The sequence below is a fragment of the Leptopilina heterotoma genome, unplaced genomic scaffold (genome assembly GCF_015476425.1).
Source record: "Leptopilina heterotoma isolate Lh14 unplaced genomic scaffold, ASM1547642v1 Lhet_362, whole genome shotgun sequence".
Taxonomy (NCBI): domain Eukaryota; kingdom Metazoa; phylum Arthropoda; class Insecta; order Hymenoptera; family Figitidae; genus Leptopilina; species Leptopilina heterotoma.
In genome coordinates, this window is record NW_025111043.1 from 213,696 (window position 1) to 226,905 (window position 13,210).

General features: G+C 29.9%; 1 protein-coding gene and 1 long non-coding RNA gene across 2 annotated transcripts in view; one reads left to right on the forward strand and one right to left on the reverse strand.

The window, feature by feature from the left end:
- LOC122505668 (receptor-type tyrosine-protein phosphatase U) overlaps positions 1–13,210 on the forward strand; it is a 592,942-nt gene that overhangs the window by 200,106 nt on the left and 379,626 nt on the right. The window lies entirely within an intron of this gene.
- On the reverse strand, positions 4,551–11,164 carry LOC122505675. Its single transcript, XR_006301932.1, has 4 exons — positions 10,601–11,164; positions 9,737–9,900; positions 5,160–5,233; positions 4,551–4,753 (listed from the first exon to the last, which is right to left on the reverse strand). It is a non-coding gene; the product is annotated as an uncharacterized LOC122505675 (long non-coding RNA).

Sequence of the window (13,210 nt, forward strand, 5' to 3'; positions counted from 1 at the left end):
TTATAGTGGCGCTATTATAGTGAGCGCTATTATAGTGAGCACTATTATAGTGAGCACTATTATAGTGGCGCTATTATAGTGAGCCCTATGGCACTATTATAGTGAGCACTATTATAGTGGCGCTATGGCACTATTATATTGAGCGCTATTATAGTGGCTCTATGGCACTATTATATTAAGCGCTATTATAGTGGCGCTATTATAGTGAGCACTATTATAGTGGCGCTATTATAGTGAGCACTATTATAGTGAGCTGTATGGCACTATTAAAGTGAGCGCTATTATAGTGGCGCTATTATAGTGAGCACTATTATAGTGGCGCTATTATAGTGAGCGCTATTATAGTGGTGCTATTATAGTGAGCACTATTATAGTGGCGCTACGGCACTATTATAGTGAGCACTATTATAGTGGCGCTATTGCACTATTATAGTGGCGCTATTATAGTGCGCGCTAACTCAGATTCCCGCTCCTGGCGATTGCCGTCTCTAATAGAGGTTTTTCACTTATCCAGGTTTCACTTAGCCAGGTTCGACTGTATTTATTTTTAATATGTATATAATATTATACGAATTTTAAACATTGCTTAAAGGTATTGGTAATATATGTAAATTTTTAATTTTTTAATACATCGTATTATACTTTGCCAATTTATATACACATTATTTTTTAAAACCCCCTACAGTACAGAAAAAAACCCGACTCACTTTTGTTGCAACGCATTTGGAAGTCGGTCTCGAAATAAGTAATCGACAAGTTCAAGTGACTCGAAATGACTAATTGGCAACTTCAAGTGACTCAAAATAAAAAGAATGACAGGTTCTAGTTTTTGTGTGTGTGTGTTGTGTTGGCAACAACTGTGGAAAATGTCTGCTGCGCGTTGCGCCGTTACTTTTTTTGTGTTTCGCATGTTTCGTGTTACATGCACTGAAAGAATTTAAGGCAGGCTGCTGGCTTTTCATGTCCGAAATTAGTGCCCCTTGCTCAGGGCTTGCAGCACACCTCAAAAAAGCGACCATCTACTCCCGAAAGGTGACCCGTGTAGAAATTTGTCGTGGCCTTCCTAGAAATAGACTACACCCAAGTAGAAATGTAATACTGGCATAGTACTGATCTTGTACTGACTGCCAGTATTGCAGTACTGACTCCAGTACTAAGTCAGTACTGGGAAAACCCTGGCTGGTAACGCTGTCCAGTACTGATTTTTACCGGCGGTCAGTATAAGCTCCTTATTTAATTATTAAAGCATGGGGAGTAATTTATTGAATACTAATAATTATTATTAGTATTAATTATTATTAATTAATTATTAGAATTCCTTTTATTAAAATAAGTTTTAAAAAAATATTTTTCTTATTTTTTCATTATTTATTTAAATCTTATTTATTTAAATTAATGACTAAATTATTATTATTACTGGTTATTAATTATTTAAACTTATACTTTATGTAACACTGTTAAGAATTATACACAAAACACTTAAAACTAAGACGGAAAAATATCGCACGCACGGGGGACCGAACCCTAGACCTCGAGGACGCAAGTCGAATACACATACCGCATAGCCACGCAAGCTCGGGAGTTATCTCGCATAAACTTCCTTTTGAATTGTGGGGCCGATATATACAGTGCTTTAATAATTAATCCACTGCATATTATATTTATTTCAAGAAAAATTATTATACATATATCTTTATATACATTTTATCAAGTCATTATGTAGTAATTAATAGATACATCATAATAATATGGTAAAAATTATTAATATAATTATTTATTTATTATTTATAATCTAATTATTTATTAAAATAATAATAAAAAAAATTTATTTAAGAAAAATTTTTGTTAAATAAATAAATAAAAATATATATACAGCTTTAAAAAATAAAATTTTTTTTATTATTAATAATACGTAATAATTCTAAAAATAATTAATTAATAATAATTTATTATTATATTATTAAAATATATCTATTAGTTAATAATAAATTAATAAAATGTTTGATATTATTGTTGATGAATAATGTTTTTACAAATCTTTGCAAATATTTTAATTGTTAATAAATCAAACGATGTTTAATGTTTAATTACATTATAACAAATTTTGATTGTTTTTTTAACTCCTTCGCAGTACTGATTTAGTGTTAAGCCAGTTTTCTGCCAGTACTGATTTTAGAACTTTTCTAACTCCGACATAGTACTGATTCGGTTTTGGAGTCAGTATACTCCCAGTACTGATCGGGTTCCGAAAGTCAGTACCGACGGTCAGTACTGAGTCAGTACCATGTCGGTGTTTAACTCCGTCCTAACTCCGGACATTTCTACTTGGGCAGCTAGATAGCATTTGTCGTGGAAAATTATTCTGAAAAAACTGTCCTGGCCCCGAAATGTTAATGTACAGTTTTCTTCTTTATTTTCTTCGCTATGAAGACAGTCTAAAATCTGGCTAAAATTTGTCTAGGATACTGAATTGAAAATTCAGTACAAGTTCGTATAGCAGGTTGTCCAAGAATTAGCTAGGTACTGTCTAGGACGCTGACTTAAGAATTTAGTACAAGTTCGTGGAGAAGGTGGCTCTGAGAGTCTACTAAGCTACACGGAAAAAAATAGTGTGCTAAAAACACATGAGCGAAACTGTTGTGTATATCGCACGCACGTTGAGTATATTCACACACACTACCATGCGTGATTTGCTTGGAATCCATCCTATTTTCGCATGGTGCCTTAGCGAAAGCCACATGAGCCATGGCTTTTACTACAACACCATGCGAAAATAGGATGGATTCCAATCAAATCACGCATGGTAGTGTGCGTGCAATATACGCAACAGTTCGCTGTGTGTTTTTAGCACACTATTTTTTTCCGTGTAGCAGACGAAATCAGTTCTTGACGTAGTGCTTGATGAAAAGAAACCAAGAGTCTACAATTGTAACATATCTTGTTGTGAAGATAAAATCAAATTTATAAATCTAGTGAAAAGTTTTCAGTTTTCCATTTTTGAACAGGGACAGTGTTCAAGTTTAAATATGTGACGCTCCACGAGAAAAGGGACCTTATGACAAGAGTAAATAAGGTCCCTTTTCTCGTGGAGCGTCACATATATTACAGCGAAAAGAAGATTTATTAGAAAAAGGACATGTGATGTCATCATTCATAGTCTCAGATTGTTTTTCATATTATAATGTTCATAATAAGTAATAAAACTTTGGTAATTTTAAGTGAATTTTTTGTGATTGCAACAATATAATATACAATTAATTTTATTGTCGGTATACAAGTACGAATCTTTATAGTGAATGTGTTTGTGTTTTAAAGAAACAATCCAATGTAGCAAAATATGTTACAATTAATTTCAAAAATAATTGTAAGAGGAATTGTGATAATAACAAATACTTTTGTATTACTCTTTTGTAAGTTTAAAAGTTAAACAAACAAAAGAGTAAAGTTGAAAAATATTCTTTTATTATTTATAAACCTAACAATTATTCCCAGTATGTAGAAACTGCTTATTTTAATATCCAGGAATTGGCTAGGAATTATTTATTTTACTAGACAAGGACTAGACAAAATAACTGTACAAAATCTTGACGTTGCTAGCGTTACATCCCTCGTTCAAGCCTGTCCATTTTTCCCATCTGGTTGCTAGATTGAATCTAGCGCAACTGGACAGTTTCTCATACACTTCCACAGTAAATTTCTACACGGGGAGCTGCTGCCCCTGAGGAGTTGCTGCTTACCTTTCGGGAGTAGATTCTCGCCTTTTTGCGGTTAACTGCGAGCTTGAGGCAGCGAGCTCTAGCGGCACTCATGTAAAGCCTGCAGCCTGCCCAAAATTCTTTTAGTGTGGTTGCCATCCCTATCAGTCAATTGACAAGTATCTAACCTAAAAATTTGTTTTTCATTTCTCATAAATGCGATAAATCGACTTCAAGTATTAATGTTTTGACAAGTGCAACGTGTTTATTCATTATAAACAATTATTTTAATTCATATTTTTATGAATTATTCCTAGTTATTCCAATGTTATTGTAATTTTAGCATAAATCCAAAATGATACCGCTTTTACTCATTTTGAGTCTTTTCCCCAGAAACTCAGAATGAGTCGAAGGGGTATCATTTTTGTTGCACTTCAAAATGAGTATCATATGCTACTCATTTTGAGTTAGTTTTTTTCTGTTTGAAGAAAATCCTGCGCACGGGCCTAACCCGTGCATTCATATCAGTGCTGTCAAATAATGCACAAGAATTTCTCTAGTGTGGCCACCTTAAGGCTCTGGACACCTTGAGGCCCTCTACCCTAATTAATTATTATATTATTAACATAAGATTACCTAAAATTAATTAAGCCAAATAATTTTTATTTTTATCAAAAATCCATCTATTTGAGTGAAATAAATAAATTAATAGTTTCAAATAACTCATTTATTATCGTTTAAATAAGTGATTTATTTCATTCAAATATTTTTTATTTGTTTTTATTAAATAATTTATTATTATTAAATAGAACATAAATAATTAATTAATCAGAACGAAAATACAAAAGGTCTGCATTTGGCCATATATCCCACCTGAGTGGGTAAGACGCCCCCCGCGGTAAGTTATTATTATTTATTACAATAATTATTATAAAAAATGGAAAACGCCGATCTAATACGTTTCTCTGATTAACCCTTAAACCGCACACTTCCGAATCCATCCTTAAACCGCACACTGGGTGTGCGACACCCGGGGACTTTAAAGTGTGTTCTCCAAGCTGGAAAAGGATATTATGGTTCAGAAAAATTATCTTATGTAGCTCAGTACATCTATTTTGAAGAAAAATAAGTTTCATAATGATTTATTTAATCTTAATATTAAAAAAAATGTTTTTAAAAACTACTGAAATCACCTTAAACCGAAAACTGGGTATCAGCCACCTAGAAATTTTTCGCTGTTAATTTCATAAAGTTATCAAATACACAAAGACACTTGGGTGACTAATGTCCCTCACGGAACATAAAGTTAAGTACAAAATGTGTCGTCCAATAGCGACATATGTTCATTTTTTACGACTTTAAACGAGATATTAGAGTAAAAAGCTAGAATATGGGTGTCGCACACCCAGGGTGCGGTTTAAGGGTTAATTTGAAACAAGAAAATAATTGCAAATATTTTCTTACGTGTTAAATATCCTTGATTCTTGTAATAAGAAATTTTGTCCAGTAGTTTGAAAATTTTGGGCATTTTCAGCAATCTGAAATTTTTACATTATTACACCCAGAGAAAAATATTATTTAAACCAAATATATTTTAATTAAGTTAAATAAACGTATATTTGTCTCAGAACCTACTAGACTTTTTATTTCTTTTAAATAAAAATTTTATTCGACACAAATAAAACATATGGGCAATTCCACGTGAGATTTAAGTCGACCTCTTAAAATCGGCCAAAAATATTTTTTTTCTATTCTGTATCGAAAAAAAACAGATACGTATTTTTTTATTTATGTTTAATTGTCCAAATTTTCGAGTTATGAATTTTCGAAAATTTGGACTTTTATTGTAGACCTATATTCAGTAGCTTATAAGTCCGAAAATATTGAGTTTAGGAAAAAGTTGTCAAAGAATGAAAGTTTTAGTTTTCTTTCGACTTTTAAGAAATGTAAACAAAAAATTTTTTAAAAATTTTTTATTGAAAAAAAAATTTTTTTTAACTTTGGACCGGATTTTTTTTTTATTTTTTTGTACCTTATAATATAGAGAAGATTTTCCAAAAAGCTCCGAAATGGGCTTGATGTGTTAAATGAGTTTTAAAATATTTTCAAAAATCAATTGCAAGCATCACAGTGGGATTTTTTTACAATTAACTTTCTAAAACTGTCTACAGCGTATAATTTTTAATATATTTGAGTGTTCTTTGTTTTAAATAAAACGGTCTACGCTGTAAACAGTTTTAAAAAGTTAAATGTAAAAAAAATCCCACTGTGATGCTTGCAATTGATTTTTGAAAATATTTTAAAACTCATTTAACACATCAAGCCCATTTCGGAGCTTTTTGGAAAATCTTCTCTATATTATAAGGTACAAAAAAATAAAAAAAAAATCCGGTCCAAAGTTAAAAAAAATTTTTTTTTCAATAAAAAATTTTTAAAAAATTTTTTGTTTACATTTCTTAAAAGTCGAAAGAAAACTAAAACTTTCATTCTTTGACAACTTTTTCCTAAACTCAATATTTTCGGACTTATAAGCTACTGAATATAGGTCTACAATAAAAGTCCAAATTTTCGAAAATTCATAACTCGAAAATTTTGACAATTAAACATAAATAAAAAAATACGTATCTGTTTTTTTTCGATACAGAATAGAAAAAAAATATTTTTGGCCGATTTTAAGAGGTCGACTTAAATCTCACGTGGAATTGCCCATATATTTGAGATAAATAAAATTTTATTTAAACCAAATAAAATTTATTTCAAACAAATAAAAAGTCTAGTTGGTTCTGAAACAAATATACTATTTCTCTGGGTGTATAACTAATAACCCCGGGGTGCCAGCCAGCTGGAACTTTATAGTAAAATTGTTATGGCCAATAGGTATAAAAAAACTAATAATCCATAAATATAGTTTCTTTCATATTGAAGATCTAAGAAAAGGGGCATCTATCCGCACTTTACCCTATTAGATTCGAATATTTTTTATTTGTTTTTATTAAATAATATATTTGCATTAAATAATGAATTATTTGAATTAAATAATTTAGTTTACTTGATGCGGTAAAATAAAGTAATCGAGTCAAATAATTTTTATTTATATCAAATATCCAATTAATTGAGTAAAATAAATAAGTTAACTCAAATAACTTATTATTTGTGTTAAATAAATTCATTTATTAGATTCAATTAATTATTCAATTGGCCCAATTAAGATGTATTTCATTTAAATAAATGTGAATCAAATAAATATTTTTGAAATAATTTGAATTCATTGAATCAAATAATTTTTTTATCAGTCAATTCAACTTATGGAATAAATAAAAAAATAGAGTCATTTATAAGTGGATAAGAATATTTAATAACCCAGGTAGAAATTGACTATAGGCACATTACTGGTTCAGTACGAAAAAATTTCAACCAGTATTGACTTTCATACTGGCCTATTACGTGTCCAATATCCCCGGTAAGAAGAGGTTAATTAAAATAGATTAAAATGTATACAAATATCGTTAAATTCTGATTCGTTTTAATGCCCAACTTATGTCATTTTTTAAGTTCCATGTTTTAATTCCTTTAAAGATAATTCATCTGCACACATTTATATTCTATTTAATTTGGTATGTATTTTACTTCTTATTGGGTAATTAGAATTGAAAACAATTTAATTCTGTTTAATACCATACAATTTGCAATCATTAGAATTCCATTTATGACTTAAATATTGCTGACACTTTAATTCATTTTAATGAAAAGGTAATAAAATGCATTAAAATGACTGCATATATGGTCAAAATTCACTATCCTTTTAATGCCAAACCAATATCATTTTTGAAATTTATGTGTAAACATTTTAATCGGTTTTAATCAACCTCTTCTTACCGGGTCGGCAGGTAACGCCTCTGGCTTGGGCTTAGTACTGAAAATCAGTAATGTAATAGTACGGATTTTCTGTTCCGACCAATAGTAGACCAGTAATGAAGCAATGCTGCGCTGGAGAAACATAACCCCTAAACATTCACTATGTAATTTCAAAATCTAAAATTTGGAAAGAAAAATTAGAAATAGACAAATTAGGATGTTGGAATTTTATTTTGAAATAAGAAATAAAATTTACTTTTAAGGATTTAGTCTGTAATTTGATATTACCCAATGGGAAAAAAACCATTGGCGCATTAATGGCCCAATAATGGGAGCCACCATTCCATTATTGTCCCATTATTGGCACCCAATAATGGACCACTAATGGTAAAATCGTGGGATGTCCACGCCGATGCCAATAATTGGCAAACCATTATTGGCACATTATTGGCTGCCATTAAAAAACCAATAATAAAAAAAATGTTTTTCATTAAATTTTGTTAAATAATAAATTTATTTATTTAATAATTATTTTATTTATTATTATTATTATTTATTATTATTAAAAATATTAATTTTTTTTATTAATTATTTTATAGAAATGGTTATTATTTTCTATCACATCGAAATGTGAATAACCCTTTCGTTCAGAGTATAAAAATTATTTACCTCACATCCATCAGTGCAAAAAGAGGAGAGGACGGGCAGAATAAAATTCTACAAATATTCGTGAGAATGCTGCCTCCTTATATACTTTTCAAGTTTCATGTTAGTTCCGAGAGAGTTTCGCGCAACACCTCCTATGGGGCGTTGAGCGAACTACATACTTACTACATGATAATTTCTGCAGCGTCGGTAAGTAATTGTATGTAGTTCGCTCAACTCTCCGCAGGAGGTGTTGTTTCAAACTCTCTCGCAACTAACATGAAACTTGAAAAGTATATAAAGAGGCAGCATTCTCACGAATATTTGTGGAATTTTATTCTGCCCGTCCTCTCCTATTTTTGCACTGATGGATGTGAGGTAAATAATTTTTAGACTCTGAACGAAAGGGTTATTCACATTTCGATGTGATAGAAAATAATAACCATTTCTATAAAATAATTAATAAAAAAAAATTAATATTTTTAATAATAATAAATAATAATAATAATAAATAAAATAATTATTAAATAAATAAATTTATTATTTAACAAAATTTAATGAAAAACATTTTTTTTATTATGGGCTTTTTAATGGCAGCCAATAATGTGCCAATAATGATTGCCAATTATTATATCGGCGTGGATATCCCACGATTTTACCATTACACTGAAAAACTGCAGTATTGGACTAAACATCTGGAGGGACAAATCGTTCATATTTGATAGTTAGCTATTGGATAACAATCTAAATGTTCAAATACACCATTGACAGATATTCCAGCCATTTCTCTTGGAGGGAAAATGAGTTTATAACAGAGGGACAAATTAACCATCTTGAGAAATTCCTTCCTTATCCGTCGCGAAATGAATAAATATGGCAACCTAACCCCTAAATTAAATACATAAAATGTCAGAAAAATAATTTCGCGCGCATCAGATCGTACACATTTTCTGCGCAACTTTTAACCTTCAGATATAATGGGAGAGAATATACAAGTAGATTTTCCTTATCAATTCCAAATTTATTTTAGAAGGACTATTTAACTCTCTTCATAAGCAAAGGAAACATACACTTTTTGAACCTCTGAATTTGACTCTCCAGTTTTCTCAGTGCAGTGGTCCATTATTGGGTGCTAATAATAAACCAAGAGAAAACCAATGGCTTCCAATATTGGGCCATTAATGCACCAATGGTAGACTAATGGCTATTTCCCATTGGGTACTTAACAAGAATAATTATGTATTCACATGAACTTGAAATGTGTTATAATAAATAGTTCTGTTTTACTTTTTTTCATACGAATTCGTGTTAATCCATTTATTTTGTAATTTGTATATTTATTAAATAATAATTTATCATAATAACTGGAAACGGTAATAGGTAGTAAAAATTTTCTACCGAATTAAATTTACAGATAACCTAAATTCTAAACTTTGATGGGATTAGAAAAACATTGACATATTTAAAGAATTGAATATAGAATGTTATTAAATAATAAATTAAAGTTATAGTAAAATTATTTCTATTTGATGTAATCATACCCAGATAGCAAAGTGCGCGCATAGTGACGGACGCATGCTCCCACGCGTGCTGATTAATCCGCACGGCGTGCGCTCCTTTGAGCACACAGATGCGTCCTTATATGCCACGCATGGTGTGAAAGTCGCACGCGTGACGGCAAACAGCTTGTGCATAATGTGTGTGTCTTTATTCACCACATAAAATTAGTATTAAAATTATACATTTGAAATTCTGTTTAATCAATATAAATGCGTATTTTATACTGAAATTTAGCATAGGTATAATACTCCTAAAGTAAGAATTTATATTATTAATTTTAAAATCTAATCTTAAAGTTAAAAATATATACTAAATAATACTAAAAATATATTATTATCTTAAGAAAAACATATTCTAAACTGAAAAAACTTTTTTGGTTTAAATTAGTGATTTCTTGCATATTATCAAATAAGTATTTACTTACACTTTGGTGCAAGTAAATATTCATTTGATTTATTTATACACTGGACAAAGATTTTCTTTGGTCCCGAAGCTATTTTCGAAATTAATTAATTTTAAACTTTTCACTATTTTTATCACGTTAATACATGTGATTTTTAAAGGAAGAAGTTAGGTGAAAATGGTGAAAATAATTATATATAATTATAATCATTAATTATAACATTCCCAATTTAAATTTTTAATTAATAAATATGTAACTTAAATAATTATAAAAAATAATAATATTGTTTTTAAATTAATAAAATTTAAATTAAATTTAACAGTTACTAATGTTTAATTAAAAATATAATAGAGTGTTTCATGAAATAAATTTAAATTTTGATTTATATTTCGAAAACTGCAGCATTAGATCGGTTTACTATTATTAGGTAATTAAGGCAAACCTCTCGTCTAGGATGAAACAACACACGTGCTATTCATTTGGCATCTGCAATATCATTCGTGCAATGAAAAACAAAAGCAAATATACATACACGCAATTAATGTTTTAATCCACATCCTATTTTACATATCTTTTTTTACAATCTATGCGCACAACCAATAAAAACGTATTTCCGATAAATATTTCTTTCATATATGTGTATATACATTTTTTTAGTTTTTCAATTATCGTTTTAGTCCCAGTGTTAAAAACGAATACAAGTATAGATAATTCGTAGTTATTATCGGTTAACGAAAAATCACGAGCTCGTTTGCTGACCGTCATTGACGTAAAACGACCCTGACGCAGGTTCTTCGCAGTACTATTTCTAGATATATCATATAGAATTGTACGAATACGTGCACATTCATCTTTATATTTTCTTCGATATATATATACATATACAATATAAATACAATTATTTTCATCAATTGCCAGCGGCAAATGCTTTTTTCGCTTTCTTAATCACAATTTGAAACATGCAAAGAAAACTTGAATCTTTTTTTTTCCTTTGTGCAAAGCCTTTGAAAACCCAGTAAAAAAAAACTAATTCAAATAAATTGAAACGAATTAACATTTTTGGTAGGCTCCAATTCGTATTTGTAACAAAGCAGGATTCACTCAAGCTCTTTGTATATTCAATTGAATTTAATTCAATATGTACCAATTTGTCCAACCGAATTCGCATTCGAAAGAAATGGCCAAGGAATGCATTGAATTCGTGCTAACGAATTGAAAAAAATTAAAGGCTCAAAACTTGTCCAGTGAATTGGTACGGATAGAAGGTTCGGAAGTTCAAATACAGTTTCACGAATTCAGGAAAATTGCATCATGGCTCCAATTCGTATTTGTCACAAAGCGGGATTCACGAAAGCTCTTTGTGAATTATTTTTAATTCATTTGAATTAGTTTTCGTTTACTGGGAAGTGCAGTTGATAAATAAATAAAAAAACGAAAAATAGAAAACAAATTCATAAAAGCATAAATACCTGAAATGGAGTTATATATTAGATAAATATTCTATTTATACACGGAGAAACTTTTAATACCACTAATTCTTAAAACTGGTGAGACATTTTAGTATGTTAGGTTAGATTCAAGGGAAAAACGACATAGGTTATAGAAATTGCTATTGAGACTATCAAAAACACTCTTTCAGTATATATTTTACAGTTCTTCATAAGGAAACTTACGAAAATTAGTATGTTGTTTTAGAAAGAAAATAATAATTTTTGCAAAGTTGGGAAAGCCATGAATTAAAAAGAAACACAACAAATTAATTGTCTATAGATACTCATAGAGACGATAGTGATACTTGGATCTGATGGTAGATGGCATTAGTGTATGTCACTGTAACTGTAGGTAAATATATTTAACACGACGTAAGAACCTAACCTATATTATTAACGCACACACGCACACGCAAGTAAAGACACGACGATTGGTCACGGAAACCGAAAGATCGCACGATTCGTTAGAAGTACACAGCTGAATCGTCCTTATATATTAAACGAGTGGAAAAATATGTGCCTTCGAGAGAGAGCATTTTTTAAAATAACTTACTAATCAAATTATGTAAATAAGTAAAAGTCGTGAAAAAAATTATGTTATATTGAGGAACAGTTCTTGAATTTAATTTGGCATGAGGAGACATTCACGTTTATTAATAAAAGGTTTTTTTCTTTCATACACGTGTGAATTTCAACTTCGAAAACATTAGGGTTAGTTCGCGACGTCAGGTGATGGACTCGGTGATGCTCGGGCGAAATCGGTTAAGTCCGCACGCAGTCCTTCCAAAATTGGTATGTTACGTTAGAATGTCTGTTATATATTCTATCTATATGTGGAAAAAAGGTTAGAATTACCGTATTATTTCACAAACAAAAACTAGCATTTTATTCTTTTCTAAAGAAAAATAAGACTATTTCTAATGCAGATAGTAATTTTTGTACACCGAAGGTTGCTTAATATATAACGAACTTATCATATTTTCGTATTAATGTTGAAATTATTAGCACAACGCACGAAAAATCCTCACATTCTAACGTACTTTTAGAATAAAGATAACCAAATATATTTAATATTAGAAGAAAAAGTTTCTCCGTGTATAAATCGATATATTTTGGAAATAAAAAATAATACCTATAATTTTTTTCCATTTTGTAGTATTCTTTGCTGTATAATAATACAGCAAAGAATAGTAGAAAAATTTTAAAAATCGAAAATTTGTTGTGGTGTCTTTAAGGCTATGTCCAAGTTGTGAAATGTAAACAAACTAAAAGGTTACTACACCAGCACTAAAAACGCAATTTTGCGACATCCAATTCTCCTACAAAAAATAACATTTTTACACTTTCTTTACGAAAATGGTAAATTAGAGTATCCAAGTTTCCAAAAAAATCATTTTTGACTATGAGCAATAAAAAGCAATTAGTAAAATAACTAATTAAAATGACCTGTAAAATGGCATTTTTGACGCGTCGCGAAAAATAAACTGTTTGAGTATATCAACCGCACGGATGATGAAGAAGTTCCATGTCAGCGATTGGACCTTCAACATGTGGAAGGGTAA